The sequence below is a fragment of the Heptranchias perlo genome, chromosome 3 (genome assembly GCF_035084215.1).
Source record: "Heptranchias perlo isolate sHepPer1 chromosome 3, sHepPer1.hap1, whole genome shotgun sequence".
NCBI classification, from domain to species: Eukaryota; Metazoa; Chordata; class Chondrichthyes; order Hexanchiformes; family Hexanchidae; genus Heptranchias; species Heptranchias perlo.
This window is the reverse complement of record NC_090327.1, coordinates 40,617,486-40,637,321: the sequence shown is the minus strand read 5'-3', so window position 1 is coordinate 40,637,321 and position 19,836 is coordinate 40,617,486.

The following is a 19,836-nucleotide window of genomic DNA, read 5'->3' as shown; positions in this document are numbered from 1 at the left end:
AGACCCACAACTGATGCCACCCATTGTGTCACTGCAGAGTGGGTGTAGGTGTATTTGCAGGGCTCTTTTGTGCAGACGGCTGAGAGACGTCGGCGATGTCCCCGGTTGCACCCTGGAAGGATGCGGAGGAGAGGTTGTTGAGGGCAGTGGTGACTTTGACAGCGACAGGTAAGAAGATGGTGCTCGGGCCAGCCAGGAGCAGCTTGGCATGAAGGAGCCTGCAGATGTCCACGACTACATGTCGAGTGACTCTGAGCCTCCGTGTGCACTGCTGCTCAGAGAGGTCCAGGAGGCTGAGCCTCGGTCTGTGGACCCTGTGGCGAGGGTAGTGCCCTCTGCGACGCATCTCTCTCTGCGGTTGCCCTCCCTCCTGCTGTGCAGGTGGATGTGTCACAGCACTCTGTTGTGGAGCTCCACGTGTCAGAGGTGGACGGCGTGGATGGCAAGGCTGGTGATGCTGTTCGCCCTCCGAGGAGGTCATGACTGCAGCTACGGCGGCCCCCATCTGGAAGATGTACATCTGAGGGGGTCCACAAGGTAGGTACATGCGTCTGGACACCGGGGTAAGTGTGCAAGTTGGTGACTTTGATTGTCAGGAGGCGGGTGGTGGAGGCCAAACTTTGTCCCAAGTGACAGAGAGGCCTCCTGCATTGAGTGAGGGTCTCCCCCTACCCCTCACCTGTCAAATGGACCTTTGCAGCTGCCACAGGCTGATGGCTGCAACAGGTCCACTTGAACTGGGAGTGTTTCCCCCAGTGTGGGAAACTGTCCCAGTTTGCTCTAAAATCCCACCCCTCCTCACATAATCCCTTAATCAGGTCAGTTAATGACCTGAAATACCTAAATAAATACATTCAATTGGTATCCCGCTGGCTTTAATTGCCTGCGGGATTCCCACCAGCGGGGGCTGCGCACGCACGCCGGCGCGTCAGCGGAGAACCCGGAAGTGCGCGGGTTCGAGGCGGGCTCCGGTCCCGCTCCGGGATTTCACGATTTTCGGGGCCCCCCCGCCAGGAACGCACCCGATAGCGGGTGCTAAAATGCTGCCCATTGTGTCACTGCAGAGTGGGTATAGGTGTATTTGCAGGGCTCTTTTGTGCAGATGACTGAGAGACGTCGGCGATGTCCCCGGTGGCACCCTGGAAGGATGCGAAGGAGAAGTTGTTGAGGGCAGTGGTGACTTTGACAGCGACAAGCAAGAAGATGGTGCTCCGGCCAGCCAGGAGCAGCTCGGCATGAAGGAGGCTGCAGATGTCCATGACTACATGTCGAGTGACTCTGAGCCTCCATGTGCACTGCTGCTCAGAGAGGTCCAGGAAGCTGAGCCTCGGTCTGTAGACCCTGTGGCGAGGGTAGTGCCTTCTGCGACGCATCTCTCTCTGCCATTGCCCTCCCTCCTGCTGTGCAGGTGGATGTGTCACAGCACTGTGTTGTGGGGCTCCAGGTGTCAGAGGTGGACAGCATGGCCAGCGAGGCTGGTGATTGCTGTTCGTCCTCCGAGGAGGTCATGACTGCATCTACGGCGGCCCCCATCCAGAAGATGTACATTTGAGGGGGTCCGCAAGGTAGGTACATGTGTCTGGACACCGGGGTAAGTGTGCAAGTTGGTGAATTTTATTGTTAGGAGGAAGGTGGTGGAGGCCAAACTTTGTCCAAAGTGACAGAGTGGCCTCCTGCAATGAGTGAGGGTCTCTGCTCCCCCCACCTATCAAATGGACCTTTGTAGCTGCCACAGGCTGATGGCTGCAACACGTCCATTTGAACTGGGAGTGTTTCCCCCAGTACAGGAAATAGTCCCAGTTGTTTGCTAAATCCCACCCCTCCTAAAATGTCATGTTAATCAGGTCTCTAAACAACCTGAAATGCCTTAATGATTACTTTAAGTGGCACCCCGCCAGCTTTAATTGCCGGCGGGAGTCCCACATGCGGGGGCTGCGCGCGCACGTCAGCGCGTCACTGGGGTACCCGGAAGTGGGCGGGTTGGAGCCGGGCTCCAGACCTGCCCCGGGAATCCCCGATTTTCGCATCCTCCCCGCCACGAATGCACCCGTTCGGGGGGGGTGAAAATCGAGCCCCTGGTCATTAGTATATCTGACTCCCAGATCATGTTAAACATTATTACACTATGGTCACTATCCTCAAGGATTGCTGTGCCTTCCATTTCCTGTACACTGCTTGGAATCTTAGCAAATACCAGATCAAGATGAGCACTACCTCTTGTTGCTTCTTTGACACACTGGGTCGTATAACAGTGGTGTATTACATTTACCAACTCCAATTCTAAAGCACTTGGGTTTTCCGAGTTTATATTCGTTTGATTAAAATCTCCTATTAAAATAGCTTTCCTATTCTCACACACCCTTCCCATATCTTCATAGAGCAATTTGTCCTCCTCCGTATGCCAGCCTGGAAGTCTGTATCATGTTACAGTTACAGTGTAGCTGTAGCATTAGCTTGGATTCTTTTTGCATTGGAGCTATATACCTGTAGTAATTTATTCTGTAGATTTCCCCCTTCAATAGGATCAACTTTGTTTACTTCCCACATGTCCCTGACATATAGGGCTACACCACCTCCTTTTTTGTCTGCTCTGTCTTTTCTAAATACTCTATACCCATGATTGTTATTTTCATTTCCGTCCTTATTATTTACCATGTTTCTAATATTCCCACTACATCGTAATCTCCTACTACCACAACAGGCTTCCAATTCTGGCATCTTATTCCTAATGCTTCCAGCATTCATGTTTATAAATCTTAATATAGATCTCCCACCTTTCAAATCTCCCAGGAATTTGCTTATTGCTGCCTCTAAGTTTCTGTGTCCATACCCACCTGTTAACTATATTCTCCCCCATGACCTGTCTCATTGTGGATTCTGCTTCCTTCCTGTCCTACCCCCACCTATTGAATTGTTGCCTCAACGTTCTTCATACGTCTCCTTGTTCCTATTTGGTTTGGGTGCAGCTCGTCCTTCCAAGACCAATCCTTTTTGTTCTGAAAATGTTCCTAGTTATTTATGAAAGTCGGCTTAATACTTTTACAAGTGTTGCCTGTCCACTCATTACTGTAATTAATTATGTAACAGAGACCTTGATATCTCATAGACAAAAATGTTTAATTTTTGCCACATCTTTCAGAGTTTCAAATCGGAGACAGCATGGATGTTGAAATTACATCATTACTTATTCATTATATTGAAAAAAGGTGGGAGCTTCCTGATGGATCAATTCAGTACAAACTTGGCAGCCTAAACAGACCTGAATAAAAAATAACACACTTAGTAATTTGAATGTTTCCACATTCATTGGATGACTGTTACATTTTGAGAAATGATTATTTGATTTTTTGGCCTTTTAATTCTAATACCTAACTGCTTTTCAATACTCCCAGCAGAGGAAGGAAAGATAATCGATCCCAGAGAGGATCAATTACCTCATAGTGCCCAAACATTGTTCATCTGTGGGGAGGAAAGTGTTTTTATATTTAAATCTTTAGCCCATTAAGGCCTCTAGCTCCCCCCATGGGAGCAGAAAAGTGCCATTTCAATTCTCTGCCACTTCCTGGGGACAGGCACCTCAGCAGTGTATCTGCAGGTATTGGGCCACCTGCCCAATTGTTAAAATGATCATGTTCTCAGGATTTGGGATGGAATTAAAATCCACAGCACCAAATAGATAGGAGTCCTGCTCCACTTCACTTCCTGCAGTGGAACAGGGACCCAGGGATTTTGGGCCCATCGTATGTGCCTACATGCACCTCTTATTTCTACTACTCATACTATATCTGTCAGGCTGCATTTTTGCACTAAACGTAAGGTTAGTGAAAGTTCATTATATTGTATTGCAGTTTAAATAATGCAATGGATAGTATTATGCCTTCAATAATACTAAACATCACCATATTTATAAGCATAAATTACAATGTTAAATTTAGCATAATTGACAATGAAAGTATTGCCATTTGGTACAATTAAAATACAGCCTAATTATATTTAGTGCTCTTTTCCAAATAGTCTTAGAAATTAAATGTTTATGTCACATCAACTTCAGAATGCTGTATCCAAGTCAATATGTTCTTTTTCATATTTGCAATAAGAAACAGCTTTACAATAATTTAAAAGACTGCCCCCATGTGGTAAAGGTCAGGCTTGATTTTTCTTTCAAATGCATTTGTGTTTATAACTGATCTTATCTTACATGTTACTGTAAAAAGCTGTTTTATTTTACTTATTGTTACAGGCCAGAATCCGTTTTGCAGTCACACAAAGACTGTACTTAATAAATAATGATTAGGAACTACACGGTAAGGTTTTGCACTTTGCACGGATTCATTAAGCAAAATGTCTTTATGATTATAGTATATGCAGTTTGTTGGGGCTATTCAAGCATGCACACTACGTGTGGAATACAAACATTTTGATTTTTATCATTGGAATAAACTTTTCATCAACCATCACTTGTTTTTAGCACACACTGATTTAACATAAGATATCATTACTTAAATGATATACGGACATTTTAAACATCAGACATGCGTGGCTGCATGACCTAAACTCAGAATTTACAGGGGATTATTGACAGTAGAATACAGCTTAATCAGAGTCTACACTCGCTTGACTGTGACTAAGTCTCTATTTACTACTGCTAATTTGTTACTCTTTCCCACTGCTTCCATTACCTGCCATTGTTTCATACTCTATCTCCGCCTCTCCTGCATTACCCTTTGATTCAGTTCAAACCTTATTGCCATAACCACCTGTGTTTCTTGAATCTTTTTGGCTATTTCTTCCTTCCATAGTCTTCTTCACTGGTCTCTCTCCACTGTCCCAATTTTATATTTATTCATTTTTCTTTTCCACTGATTATTTCAGAGTTTCTCTCATTTCTGATTAGTTTTCACTCATGTTTCCAGTCTTCATTTCTTTCTTCCTTTACTTCAGGTCTCCTTATGTCTGTACTGATTAGCTCTCGTTCTTCCATTTATCAATCTACCATTTCTCCCTTTTCACTTAATGTTCCATTTACTTTCAATCTATGTGTTTTTTGGAACCACCCAGGGAATTTTTTAAAAATAGTGTTTATTTCAATGACAATAAAAACATTGAAAATAAGTTAACAAAGGTTAAAACCTTAAACACATATTTACTTATTTATCTACATGTTGTATGTTAATCACCTTCGAATCCATCCACAGAATCTCCCCATCCTAACTCATCGATATCCTCTATTCTGTCAGTACCTGCGGGCACACTCTGCTCTTCCAATACTACTCCTTGTTCCCCCTGCCTTCTACTCCATCATCAGTGGCCACTTCTTAAACCACTATCCAGCCCTCTGGAACTCTCATTCTGAGAACCTTCTTTTCCTGCCTTCAAAAGCCTCCTCAGGACCATTCTCTTTGATCCCACCACCCCAAACTTTCCCTTGTCTTTCTCCTTCCTACTCTGTATTTGCATTTTCCTGTAAGGCCCCACTGTGAAGTCTGCAAGAGAGGAGAGCTCTGGAAATGCAAGTTGTTGTTGGAACATAATACTTTCTTTCAAATAAAAATACTATTCACCTTCACCACTTGGGTGATAAACTGGCCTGATTTTCATCTTTATTGAAATCAATGGAATGAAAATCAGACGGGTTCTATATAGGCCATGCGATCTGCTCTGCCAGTTTAATACCCAATCGGTGAAGGTGCAAATTACCCCCAATTTTTCTTGCACCCAGTTTTGTCTTTTATCAAACAAAAGAAAAATAGAAAACACTGATAAAACCCAAACTTCAGACAACTGAAAGTATGGCTAAAATAAGCATCAAAAATTGTAAAAAAAAAATCACTGGAATCCTAATTATTCTGCTACATAGTAAGAGATTTCTGAAACTACCTGACATCATGGCCATTACAGAGAAGGTCTCCCGAACCTGCTGGTTTGTAGTCACTAATCAGAACGTACAGCTTCCCGGCCACGCAGTGAGGAAATAATTTGTAGCATGTGGACAAAAGATAAACCTCTTCACCAGCTTTAAGGAAAACGCAAGTCCCTTTATCCACTGAAAGTCGACAATTTGTTATGAATTTATTTCTTTTAAAATGTGATCAAAGCAGATCATGGCAAATTTCTTGAGTTTGTTCAGCTTTCTGCAACAATATGTCCTAGAACCAACAAGGGGGCAGGTCATATTAGATTTAATAATGAGTAATGAGCCAGATTTAGTTAACATCCTAACGGTGCATGGACATTTATGTAATAGCGATCATAATATGATCGAGTTCAATGTTGTGTTTGAAAGGGAGAAACCTGTATCAGCACCTGGGATTCTAAATTTAGGTAAGGCCGACTTCAACGGGCTGAGACCTGTTAGACCACACATAGAGTACTGTGTTCAGTTCTGGGCAGCGCACTTTAGGAAGGATATATTGGCCTTAGAGGGAGTGCAGCGTAGATTTACTAGAATGAAACTTGGACTCCAAGAGTTAAATTACGAGGAAAGGTTACACAAACTAGGGTTGTATTCCCTGTAATTTAGAAGATTAAGGGGTGATTTAATTGAAGTTTTCAAGATATTAAGGGGAACAGATAGGGTAGATAGAGAGTAACTATTTCCGCTGGTTGAGGAATCTAGGACTAGGGCTCATGGCCTAAAAATTAGAGTCTGGACTTTCAGGAGTGAAATTAGGAAACACTTCTACACGCATAGGGTGATAGAAATTTGAAACTCTCTTCTGCAAAAGGCAGTTGATGCTAGCTCAATTGTTAATTTTAAATCTGAGATTGATAGATTTTTGTTAACCAAAGGTATTAAGGAATATGGGGCTAAGGTGGTTAAATGGAGTTAGGTCACAGATCAGCCGTGATCTCATTGAATGGCAGAACAGCCTCGAGGGGCTAAATGGCCTACTCCTGTTCCCATGTTCCTATGATGATGATAGTGAGACAAATATCTTAGTTTACTGGTTCATAAAAATTTCTCCGAGGTATCAATTCTAACAGGATTTTTAAGCAACAAGTAGAATTGTCTGGAGTATATTAAATATGATTATATTTAGCAGTTTTTATATTTTTATGTAAGATTCTTAGCTTTCAACATAAACCTCAAAAGATGGACTAAAGCCAGAATGTAATTTCAGCTGTATGACATAATTCTGGACTCAATGATCTCTCTACTGTGGGCATTTTACACATGTACATTATAACTGTGTTGCCTACTTCCAAGCCCCACTTTTGTGTCCATTATTTGTTCACATTGTATAATATTTTATTGCAGCATTTTGTTGCAACCTTGAATTTTACATTAAAAAATGAGGTAACTAGACAATGATTATTTGTTCCTACCCACAATATACACTTACTCAGATAGCATTGCCATTGTTAACGATAACATCGTCCAAGGTCATCGCCATAATATTCATATTTGCATATCAAATATGCACAGTTGAACTCTCTTTATGGGCCAATCAGTAAATGCATCACCAAAAGTGAATCTAAGCTATATAGACCAGTAAGGTCCAAGGTGTAATCTCTGGTTTGTCTTGGCTTAGCTGATCTCAGAAAAGGTGGCAATATAGGGACCATAATTGACCACAGTGTTCTTGGGCTAAGGGGAAAAATATCAGCCAAGGCCTCTGTTGGAAAATGTGTAATTATAATGCCAGGCAAAGCCTGGATAGGGGTTGACCTGATGCCCACCCATCCTCTCTGTCAAATGGCCGCCTGACATTGAGAATGACCACTTGAGCATAGTACTAGAGGTACTGAAAAGATTTCTATCAAAAGCCAGGACCTTCAGGGGAGCATGGGAGAAAATTGGTGGGAAAAATATAACTACAAGCTTGGATGGCAGAAAAGAGTTTTGTGAAAATAAAATTAAATAAACTACATTATACTCCACAAGCCCATAAAAATATTGGATTGGAACTATACAGATATTGGATGTGCTTGCAGTGACTTTATTTTATTTTCTTCACTTTCCAAATTATTTGCATCATAAAATAAATGAAATCAGCCATGTTTGTGGTTGCACTTCAGCGGCCGTTGAGATTTGAGCACTTATGGGTCCACATTTCTCTCTCACATTCTCTTTCTCTCTCTCTCTAGCGCCTTTTGAACTTCCTCTGCCAAAATTAAAGTAACCGCATGCTTTGGTTTTCCCTCTGCACCCCCTAATTTACACAAGTCCAATGCGATTCAAGTCACCACTTTTCTTCACAGCACAGATAGATGTGCTGCATGCTTTGGATGTCCAATACTGGTGTGCCTGGCTTCAAATATCAGAGCAGTATTGACCACTTCAACATCGTACAACCATCCAGACTATTTAAGTATTAAAACACCCTGTGGATCTTGGCTATAGCTCCATTTGCCACCTGGTTTAATCAATTAACACCAATGCTCCTGTCATAGTCAACAAAGGAGTGACATTTTAAAGAGGTTTACATAGCTATTACAAGCTTTGTATAGATTTTCTTTATTAATACAATTACATAGAGTCAAATAATCACAATAAGTAATATAGTTAGCTCTAATTATATAATTCAAAGCAGAGACAATTCCACAGATTTATTTCTATAGATTTCTATTCATTTCTTTCTGGGCAGTAAGTTAAACTAAAGTTCTGGTCCTCTTAACAGGAAAGATCCTCACTAAAGATCACTGCACAAAGTCTGAAGCCATGGGACTTGTGTTTCCTAATAGTTTGCTCTTTGCACCATTATTATTTTAGTTTCTTTATCATCTAATCATAGAATCATAGAATGATACAGCACAGAAGGAGGCCATTTAGCCCATCATGCCTGTGCCGGCTCTTTGAAAGAGCTATCCAATTAGTCCCACCGTATAAACTGAAATACTGCCAGCCAAGTCTCTCATAAATGGTACTTTTTTTTCTGTAACTGGGTCAGAATGTCTGAGGTGTTTGATTTCCTTGTGTCTTATACATGTAAGTGTTTCATTTTTGTTTTGGCATATTTTTCTTTGACTATGTCCTGTACTAACACATGTTATCATATTGTTGCCAGTTTAAAACATTCATTTTTGAGTTCCAAAATTACATTATTTTTCCCTCCATCATCCCTGTTCTATCAGATCGCTAAATAACATCCAAGTCCCGAACCTCTGATGGCGCCATTCTGTCACCAGAAGTGAGACGGGGTGGGACTTCTACCTGCCTTGATGGCTCAGTCCTGACTCTGTATTAAATTGTGGGGTCAGATAATTAACATTTTGAGAAGCAACCAGGCTATTTAAATCCAGCCTGCAATGCCACAGATATGCTGAGCAAGGTGGGAGCTTGGAGAACTCCTGCCATGGGAACTAAAGTCCAAAAGGGACCTGAATGGTTGACAAGGAGGGGGAGGTGGGCAGACACTGGAGTTGTGATATATGGAGAACTGGTGCAACAGCAGGATATAAAGGGGAAATGGCAGCACTGGAGGAAGCAGGCAATGCGGGCAAGAAAAATGGCAGCAGATTGAAGAAATGAGAGGCAAATTTCAGGGAGTTAAACTTGGAGATCATCCTCATGGAAATACAGAACAGGAGGGATGGAGTCAGAGGTCCTGGACTTGCCTAAAACATAGTATGCACTCTATGGAAAGAGGTGGCTATGGCAGTGGGTGACACCACCTTGACCACAGGATTACTTTGCACTGCTAGAAGTTTCACATCCTCACCAGAGCAGCCAAGGTAAGATACCTGCACCGATCTTTTCCTGCAGTCACTTTATATTACCCTCATGGTACTCTGGGACATTACTTTAATCCTCTGTTATGCCATTTTTCCGAAGTTTCTGTGGCTCTTCTGCAGAAGTTACAGCGGATAATTGGGAGAAATGGCGTGAAAATGTACTTACTTCATGTCATCTTCTCTTAGGAGAAACAGGAGTAGGCCATTCAGCCCCTCAAGCCTGTTCATAGAATCATAAAGACATAGAATCATACAGCACAGAAGGAGGCCATTCAGCCCATCGTGCCTGTACCGGTTCTGAAAGAGCTATCCAATTACTCCCACTCCCCTGCTCTTTCCCCATAGCGCTGCAAATTTCTCCTTCTCAAGTATTTATCCAATTCCCTTTTGAAAGTTACTATTGTAGCTCCTCCCACCACCCCTTCAGACAGTGCATTCCAGAACATAACAACTCACTGCGTAAAAGAAATTCTCCTCCTCTCCCCCCGGGCTATTGTGCCAATTACCTTAAATCTGTGTCCTCTGGATACTGACCCTCCTACCAGTGGATACAGTGTCTCCCTATCTACTCTATCAAATCCCTTCATAATTTTGAACACCTCTATTAATAAATAACCTTCTCTGCTCTAAGGAGATAAGGGCTCTGATCAAGTATCACTTACTAACTTTTGTATTCCAACCTGTTGATAAAGGTTAACATTCCATTAGCTTTTTTGACTACTTTTTGTACCTGTGCACTAACTTTTAGTTCCACTATTCAGTTAGATCATGGCTGATCTGTACCGCACCACTCCACAATCCACTCAGGGTGGGGTGGGTGGTGATGGTGGAGGGGAATATTGATAGTTCCAATGAGGGATTTTAACTGGGTAAGATACGACACACTAAGGGTGTCAGAGGAGTCAGTGGGATCTGACAGTGGGGAGCGGAGGCTTTCCGAGCCTGTGGACTCAGTCCTCTGTGGTCCTGCTCTAAAAAGTATGCTGGATGAGCATCATACTCACTTGGAGATACTGAGGGCCATCACAGAGGACCTGAGACAGATGGCAGGCGTCATGACACAGTTCATTACCATCCTCAATGCCAATATGTTAGAAAATGTGAGTTTTCCAACCAGCCCTCTCAGATAGCTGCATGTTAGTGGCAGGATACATAACCACGCTGCCCACACTCCTGCAATGGCGGCAACACAGCCTGCAGAAGAATCCTCCTGAAACCCTGAGGCAAGGGCCACCTCGATCCCATGACACTAGATTGCAGCCAAGCACCACCGGCATCCCTGGCCTTCAGGTATCACCACGGCGCTGCACCAGGATAAGTTTAAGCGCAGATGCACCGGGGTAAACATGGTGATAAAAAGAAACATTTGCTATAAATATGTAGATGCGCAGTAAAACCATTTAATGATACAAAGTCCATTATTCCAAGGAATGTCTGCTGTTTGTTTAATTTTTGTGTTTATGATGTTTGGAGGTCAGTTTGCAATGGGACACAGATGGGGCAATTTTTGTCCCCATTTTTGGGCGTGAACAGGGCGGTAGAATTCTGAAAATTGTTGGGCTGAATTTACTGTTCCCAATCCACCACTGGCATTTTCATTGGGGCCTTTCATGGGCAGCCCAGGCACCTGCCTGTTTCAGGCAGGGGCCTACTTATAATATGCAAATCAGGGTTCTAGGTCGGTTGTAGGATCCTGACACAATTTTGAGTACCAATGGGTGGAGTGTAAAATTTCTGTTTTTTTACAGATTTTGCATGAATGCTCCTCCTGGCCCCATAAAAATCTTTTGTGTTGCTGCTGGCCCATCTGTGAGAAAAGATTTTTCTAATCACTTCAGTCAAAGTTGATATTTCAGACTATGTTTGTGGACAATTAGTGGTAGATTTTCACTTTTGATGGTGGCAGAAAACTGGCAGTAGCTGATCATTATGCAGCGTTATACACCCTGCCTAATTTTCCTTTCCATTGAAGTCAACTCCATGCTCAATGACTCCAATACTCTCCTTGCCCTCCCCCTGTCCTCCCTCCACAACCTGCAGCATGTACAAAACTGTGCTGCCTGTAACCTAAATCACACCAAATCCTGATTGCCCATAACCCCCTCCTCACTGATCTACATTGTCTCTTGATCCACCAATGTCTCAAATTTTAAATTCTTGATCTTATCTTTAAATCTCACCATTGCCTTACCCCTCCTTACTTCTATAATTTCCTACAGCCGTAAAATCCCTCTTGAATTCCTTGTTCCTCTTATTCTGGCCTCTTGGGCATCCCTTCCTCCCTTTGCTCCAATATGCCTTTAGCTCCCGAGGTCCCACTATCTGCAATTTCTTCTCCAAATCCCTCCCCCTCTCTCCCCTCATTTAAGACCCTCCTCAGAACCCATCTTCTTAATCTTGCTCTCTCTTTAGTTTGGCATCTGTATCTCTCCACTACTCCGTGACATGCCCTGGGAAATTTTCTATATTAAAGGTTTATATAAATGTAAGCTGTTGGTGTTAAATGATGAATTAATCCCAAAGTAAAATTGCAACCAACTTGACCACCACAAATATGCAGCCAAACTGGAAACACTGAGTGTGTGTGTGTGTGTGTGTGTGTGTATATATGTAACATTAAGACAATATTTAACTAATTAACTGACTAAATTCAAATATAAATTATGATCATTTCACAATCATAATGGTCACTTGATTGATAAACTTGTCATTGCAGTATGGTTCAAACAATAAAAAGCTTGGATAATATTCTGTTTTATATATGATTCACATTTCAGGATTTCAGACAATGCCACCATGAGGGGGCATTGATGTAATTTATGTTAAAATGATATTATTGAGATAAACAACTCTGAAAGGGTTAAATTCACAGGTCATTGGAGCGGCAGGTATAAATTAGTTTTCAGACGGGATGTCTGAAACAGTGTGCCATAGACAACGAAAGATCATTTGACATTCCACAAATTGTTCACACTCATTGCTGCTGCGACAACTTTATTCCTTTAAACTCAACAGGGGTCATTGCCAAGTTAGGCTGGTGTGTTCAGCTTTTGGAGGGAGAGGTAGTAAGATTTACTAAAAGTTGACACTACAGTCAGGCATTTTTAGAAAACAGGGAGAACTGCGAAAGGTCAGGGGCAGTCAGGAACAAAGGGTTGTGAGAAGGATGAAAAACAGAAGAGAGGAGTTCGAAAATTAATTTCAAATCAAGCAAGTGGACCAACTGAACTGCAGTATCATAGCATGTTACTTTTATAATACATAAAGACTAAAAAAATTAACAACTTGCATTTGTATAGCACCTTTAACATAGAAAAACGCCGCAAAGTGCTTCAAAAAGGCATATTCACAAAAGACAAGCAAATCTGATCATACTATTGTTCTGTATATTCACCCAATACAAAATAAAGCTACTTAACAATTGACATTAAATCTTGTCTCACCAAGTGTTTGCTCAGTCGGCCTTGAGAGAGACTGAAGAAATATGTACTCGAAAAATATGAGTATCCGGCCCAGATCACAAGGGAATGCTATTGTTACATCCCCAGATTATACTATTATACAAGTAGATACAGGGCCATGTGTGTCAACTCCCATAAAAGTAAGAAACTCAGACAGCTTAAGGGAGTGACTGACACCATGAAACATGGGAAGGTATCTACAGCAGACCCAAATTCATAATGATTTGCTATATATGGAATAACAGGTGTGTTTGAATATTTTACAAGGCTGTAACTTGCTTCATAGATTTGGATGGTATCACAGATGACAGCTCAAATTTAAGGATATTCACTTCAGTTGGACACATTTATTTCACAACTGATAAGAGTGCCCTCGTTTGGCCATTTTCTTGAACAGGTGTCACATTTTATACGATTCACTAAACTTTGTGCAGTGTAGCTTTAAGAACTTGTATAAATATTTCTCCTTTTTGCTTTTAAAGAATTAATAGTCCTATTTTTGGGGCTTCTTAATGCTATCATTTCTCCATGTGAAATCCCACATTTTCTACTGATAGCAGGCTTTCACCATCTTGATGTTAGTGTTAACATTGGAAATCGTAACTGGCCTCTGATAATGCTGGTTTCACATTTCAGAAATAGCATAGGCAACATCCAGCAATGTTAAGTCAGCTACAGAGAGTGAAATTCGGCAACTACTGTATCAAGTGCTGGGCCTCTTTCTAAACTTATATATAGGAACATAGGAACTACTAGACGAGAAAAAACCAAGGTCCATCTAGTTTGCCTTCTACCATCCTGGTAGTCGCATGATACAACGATAATGGAGTTGTTGACTAATTGCAGCAATCAATATATATGTGATTATGGAGAAGAGAGTGGGTAGGATGTTCCTCAACAGAAATTTCACTGCAACTTTGCCAGGCAGAAGTACCTACTGGGGAGAGAGGGGGTGGATTTTTGCCCGCCCCATGGCTGTGCAGCTAGCTCTGGCTAATTTCCCTGGGTCAGCCTCAATTACATAATTTTGTCATGCTCACAACACAATTCCTGCCTACATCAGGGAGCTTGCCTTGTGGGAGAGATGGAAATGATTGCCTTAGGCCTCAGGCACTTGCAGCAGCAGAGTGTGGTCGCCCGCCCCTGGGGCAGCTGAAAAATTGTTTTTTATGTTGCAAAATTATTAAGCAGAAAGAGTATAATCAATCATCCCACGATTGATTACAATCCCTTGGGGGACGGGAATTTAAATTTCAAAGTTCCCTGCACCAGTCATAGCAACTCTAAACAACAGGAACACTAGCATTCCTAGTATCCAGCATTGCTATGCCATTAATGACATAGAATATGCCATATGATGTTTGCCTGTCATTTAAACATTAGGTGGATATATCCAACACCCACCTTGGCGGAAAATCCCAGAAGTAGTACTCCACCCGATTTTGCGCATCTTCCCACTGGAGGTATGCCAGGAAACTGGCACAAATTCCACTAGAGGTTCCTGGACAGAGTCAAGTAAAAGGAGAAAGGTAAGCCAACAGATGAATGAAGGGTGATAGGACAGAGATGGATTGTGAAGCTATCTATGGCAAGTTCCTTGCAGTACAAATATTCTGTTGATAAAAAAGGCTTACTTTTTTCATATGAACATCCCATGTGTGCCAGTGCACGGGGCGTTACAACATTCAAAAAAGGGTGGAGGCCTGTAACTCCAGGGGGGTCGATGTTTAGTCAGGGCCCAAAGCGGGCGGCAATCCGTCCAGCCCTCCTGGAGCGTAAGGCCCAGGAAATTTTAACTCTCGGGCCTCATTAGCATTTCACAATGCTGACTCCTGCCCAAAGCTAAGGGGAATGACCAAGGTGGCAATATATTTGCAGACATTATCACACTAACCTGGTAATAACTGTGGGGAACATTCTTCAGAGGGCATGGTCTGCAGAAAGCAAGATGAAGAGCTATGTCATCTGCTGTAAGGACACCTGCTGTTAACATGCACTATAGGACTGGCACAACCAGTGACAGAAACAGTTAGCTGCAGCATCAAGGCTGCCTCCACCTCCTTACAGGCACGTTGCACTTCAGACGTATGGGGACAGTGCCATGGAGTGACACAAGGACAACCCTCCTCACAACCACCTCATGCCTCCCCCAAATTATTCAGCTACTTGGTGCTAGTTATTATCTTTTCCTATAGTGTTTCCCCTTAATGCTGGTATATTGTGTGAAACTTCTAACTCTAACCTGTAACTTCTTCTATGTGATTCCCCAGTGGAACAAGTAAGTATCCTGCTGATTGCTGGGTTTCAGTAGGAGTCACTTGAGATTCAGGTGGTCCTCTGCCGAGATGGCTCTGCAACTGATTCAGTCACTTCTGCTGTTGCCGTAGAAAGTTGATCCCTGCTCACTTTCAGGTCCATTGCCACCAGACATGGCTGTGGTGAGACTTGCACCCACTGTCCCAGCCCCATTGTAACCCCATTGGCCCTAGGTCAGGGCTCATTAAAAATGCAGAGCAGGCTCCTGGCGGCATCTCCGCCACTCAGAGGAACCCGCCGCTACCAGGCAGCAAAATTGGGCAGCACTGCAGTAGGACACATGCTGCAGGGCCAAAAGAAGGAGGAGCCTTCGTTAAAGGAGGCAAAAGTGCCCCAAAGATTTTCAGTGGAATTATTAAACTCTGTGAATGAGCCAAACCCAATTTCAGTTGTTAGGGGGGCAGAAGAAAGGGAGAGGTGGCCGCTGCTGGGCCCTCTCTCCAACAGGGCCACCAATAGTGTCTTCGCTGCTGCTGCAACCAGTACTGCCACCCCTGCACCGGTTTTACCTGGGATTATAGCGTTGCAGCAGGGAAATCGGCAGGCAAAACTGTAATTGAACAGTGAGCGGCCTTTAAGGAGGAGTTGGTTCAGGTACAGTCTAGGTACATTCCCACGCGGGAGAAAGGTAGGGCAACCACGGCCAGAGCTCCCTGGACGTCAAAAGAGATAGAGGATAAGATGAAGCAGAAAAAAGGGGCACATGATAGATGTCAGGTTGATAACACAAGTGAGAACCAGGCAGAATATAGAAAGTTCAGAGGGGAAGTGAAAAAGGAAATAAGAGGGGCAAAGAGAGAGTGTGAGAATAGACTGGCGGCCAACATAAAAAGGAATCCAAAAGACTTCTATAGGAATTTATAGAAATTTAAACAGTGAATGGGTAGTAAGAGAAGGGGTAGGGCCGATCAAGGACCAAAAAGGAGATCTACTCGTGGATGCAGAGGTCATGGCTGAGGTACTAAATGAATACTTTGCATCTGTCTTTACCAAGGAAGAAGATGCTGCCAAAGTCTCAGTAAAGGAAGATATAGTTGAGATACTGGATGGGCTGAAAATTGATAAAGAGGAGGTACTTGAAAGGCTAACTGTCCTTAAAGTAGATAAGTCACCTGGTCCGGATAGAATGCATCCTAAGTTGCTGAGGGAAGTAAGGGTGGAAATTGCGGAGGTACTGGCCATAATCTTCCAAACATCCTTAGATATGGGGGTGGTGCCAGAGGACTGGAGAATTGCAAAAAGGGTGTAAGGATAAACCCAGCAACTACAGGCCAGTCAGTTTAACCTCGGTGGTGGGGAAACTTTTAGAAACGAGAATCCGGGACAGAATTAGCAGTCACATGGACAAGTGTGGATTGATTAGGGAAAGCCAGCACGGATTTGTTAAAGGCAAATCATGTTTAACTAACTTGATAGAATTTTTTGATGAGGTAACAGGGAGGGTAGATGAGGGCAATGCAGTTGATGTGGTGTATATAGATTTTCAAAAGGTGTGTTGATAAAGTGCCGCATAATAGGCTTGTCATCAAATTGAAGCCCATGGAATAAAGGGAGCAGTAGCAGCATGGATACAAAATTGGCTAAGTAACAGGAAACAGAAAGTAGAGGTGAATGGTTGTTTTTCAGACTAGAGGGAGGTGTGCAGTGGTGTTCCCCAGGGGTCGGTACTAGGACCACTGCTTTTCTTGATATATATTAATGACTTGGACTTGGGTGTATAGGGCACAATTTCAAAATCTGCACAAAACTTGGAAGTGTAGTAAACAGTGAGGAGGATAGTGATAGACTTCAAGAGGATATAGACACATTGGTAGCATGGGCGGACACGTGGCAGATGAAATTTAACGCAGAAAAATGCGAAGTGATACATTTCAACAGAAAGAGGGCACAACTCTAAAAGGGGTACAGGAACAGAGAGATCTGGGGGTATATGTGCACAATTCGTTGAAGGTGGCAGGGCAGGTTGAGAAAGCAGTTAAAAAAGCAAATGGGATCCTGGACTTTATAAATAGAGGCATAGAGTACAAAAGCAAGGATGTCATGATGAACCTTTATAAAACACTGGTTCGACCACAACTGGACACTGCACTTTAGGAAAGATGTGAAGACCTTAGAGAGGGTGCAGAAAAAATTTATTAGAATGATTCCAGGGATGAGGGACTTTGGTTACATGGACAGACTGGAGAAGCTGGGTTTATTCTCCTTGGAACAGAGAAAATTGAGAGGAGATTTGATAGAGGTATTTAAAATCATGAAGAGTCTAGACAGAGTAGATAGAGAGAAACTGTTCCCGTTGGCGGAAGGGTCAAGAAATAGAGGACCTAGATTTAAGGTGATTGGCAAAAGAACCAAAGGTGACATGAGGAAAAGCTTTTTTACGCAGCGAGTGATTAGGATCTGGAATGCACTACCAGGGCAGGTGGTGGAGGCAGATTCAATCATGGCCTTCAAAAGGGAACTGGATAAGTACTTGAAAGGAAAAAAATTGTAGGGCTACGGGGATAGGGCGGGGGTGTGGGAATAGCTGGATTGCCCTTGCATAGAGCCAGCATGGATTTGATGGGCCAAATGGGCTCTTTCCGTGCTGTAACCTTTCTATGATTCTATGATTCTATGATCACGCAGCCCATTGTGTTGGAAGGAGGAATCTGTTTAAGATTTTAAAGTGACAGCAGTTTGAGTTGTAAGTTGTAGTTGAGATTTGTGCCCTACAACAGTTTGGCCATGCAGGGTAAGTATTCAAAGAGCTGTTAGGTTCCCTGAGTGCTTTGAATGAGGCAAAAATAAATGAGTTATAGACTAAGAAAAAACACTTTATGCATACTTGAGGCAGGTACTTGGTGAAAGAAACTGTTGGATATCCTTACCTTGGCATCTTCTTCCTTATTTGGAGCCAGGTCCTCTGAGTGTTGCTAACAGCATTCACCCTGACATCTTTCTCTTGTCAAGAATTTTGAATCACCCTTTTCTGGGGAGGGTGCCATTGAGAGCCAAAAAGGGCAGCCCTCCTTTGCCTTACTTCCTGCAGCCTAACAACAAGCACAGCATCTGTGAATTAGAGTGTGTCAGGCCGAGAACCTTTCAGTTTCTAGGAATTTGGCAACAGAAACTCCTACCCTTGATCCGCAGGTGAGAATTCAGCTGTTTAATTGCATGCAGCAGCTCATTAAATTGTTGTCTGCTCTATGAGCACTCCTCCCATCAATAGGTAGGAGCTTGCTCAGATTAGATAACTTATGCTAATGCTAATATGGGGCAGGATTGCCATGCAAAAAAAGTTGACAAGAGCACTTCCATTTGTGTCCCATCCAAAACTGCACCTCAGCGTGAATTTCTACCCAAATGTTCTGATAATTCCTGAGATGAAAAAGGACAAAATTAGGTTATATTGGAGCAAAAAATAGTGAGATCAGAGCTTCGATGGCACATTTTTTTTACTTAGAAACATTAGTGATAAAAACAAATTAGATCAATAACCAAACCACTTAACAGATACAACAGAAATGCACTGCACGGAAAATCATGACAGATGCGGACAGAGTATGTACTTGTGAAAGTGATCTTTTTGTGAAAAATGGATGATTTCACAGGGTAAAACTTTCATTGGTCACCACGTGCAGTGACATCATAAACGTAGGGTGAAGATTTTCCCAGTTCACTATTGCTAGTGAAATCATAAACACTTTCTAATTGAACAGCTATTATTTTTAGACAGTGAAGACTGTGCTGGTGCCCAAGGAAAAAAACGGAAAGTGGCCAATGTGTTACCATACCTTCCCTGGTCAGGTCATTGAACGTTTTGCAGCATTGATCTGCAGTTCTGGGGCGTGAGAGAATTGGCACTCAGTGCCAGTGCCATCTCCCTCCACATGGCACGAGTGACCTTTTTGGCAAGTTTACTGCCATGGACACCCAGCACTCTGTCTCTCTTGTGTTCTATTTCATCAAGGTTTGCAGGCCAGACTCAGTGAAATTGTGGTATCTTCTTCTCTGCTCTATTTCATGCCCTCATCCCTTCTTTCGCTGCCTCTACCAGGTTGTCTTGTGTTAGACATTCTTGTAAAGTGGCACAAGAACAGTCACAAGATATCCAGTCAAGCTAACAATTAACTCTCTGAGCTAAGCACAGTTCCTTACTTACCTGTTGGTTCCCCACCCTGCTGCTGCAGCCATCATCCCACAACCATTTCTTTTAAAGGCTGCACTCTAAGTTTCCAGGCATCCCAGCACAATGCTCCCATTTTACACAGGTGTTACACCAATCACCATTCCAATGAATATGCAAAATGTGTTGACCCACGAAATTCTGGTGTAATTACCTTTCCCATCCATTTGTAGCCGCAACTGATTTTCCATTGACACACACAACTCACTTTGTGGAATT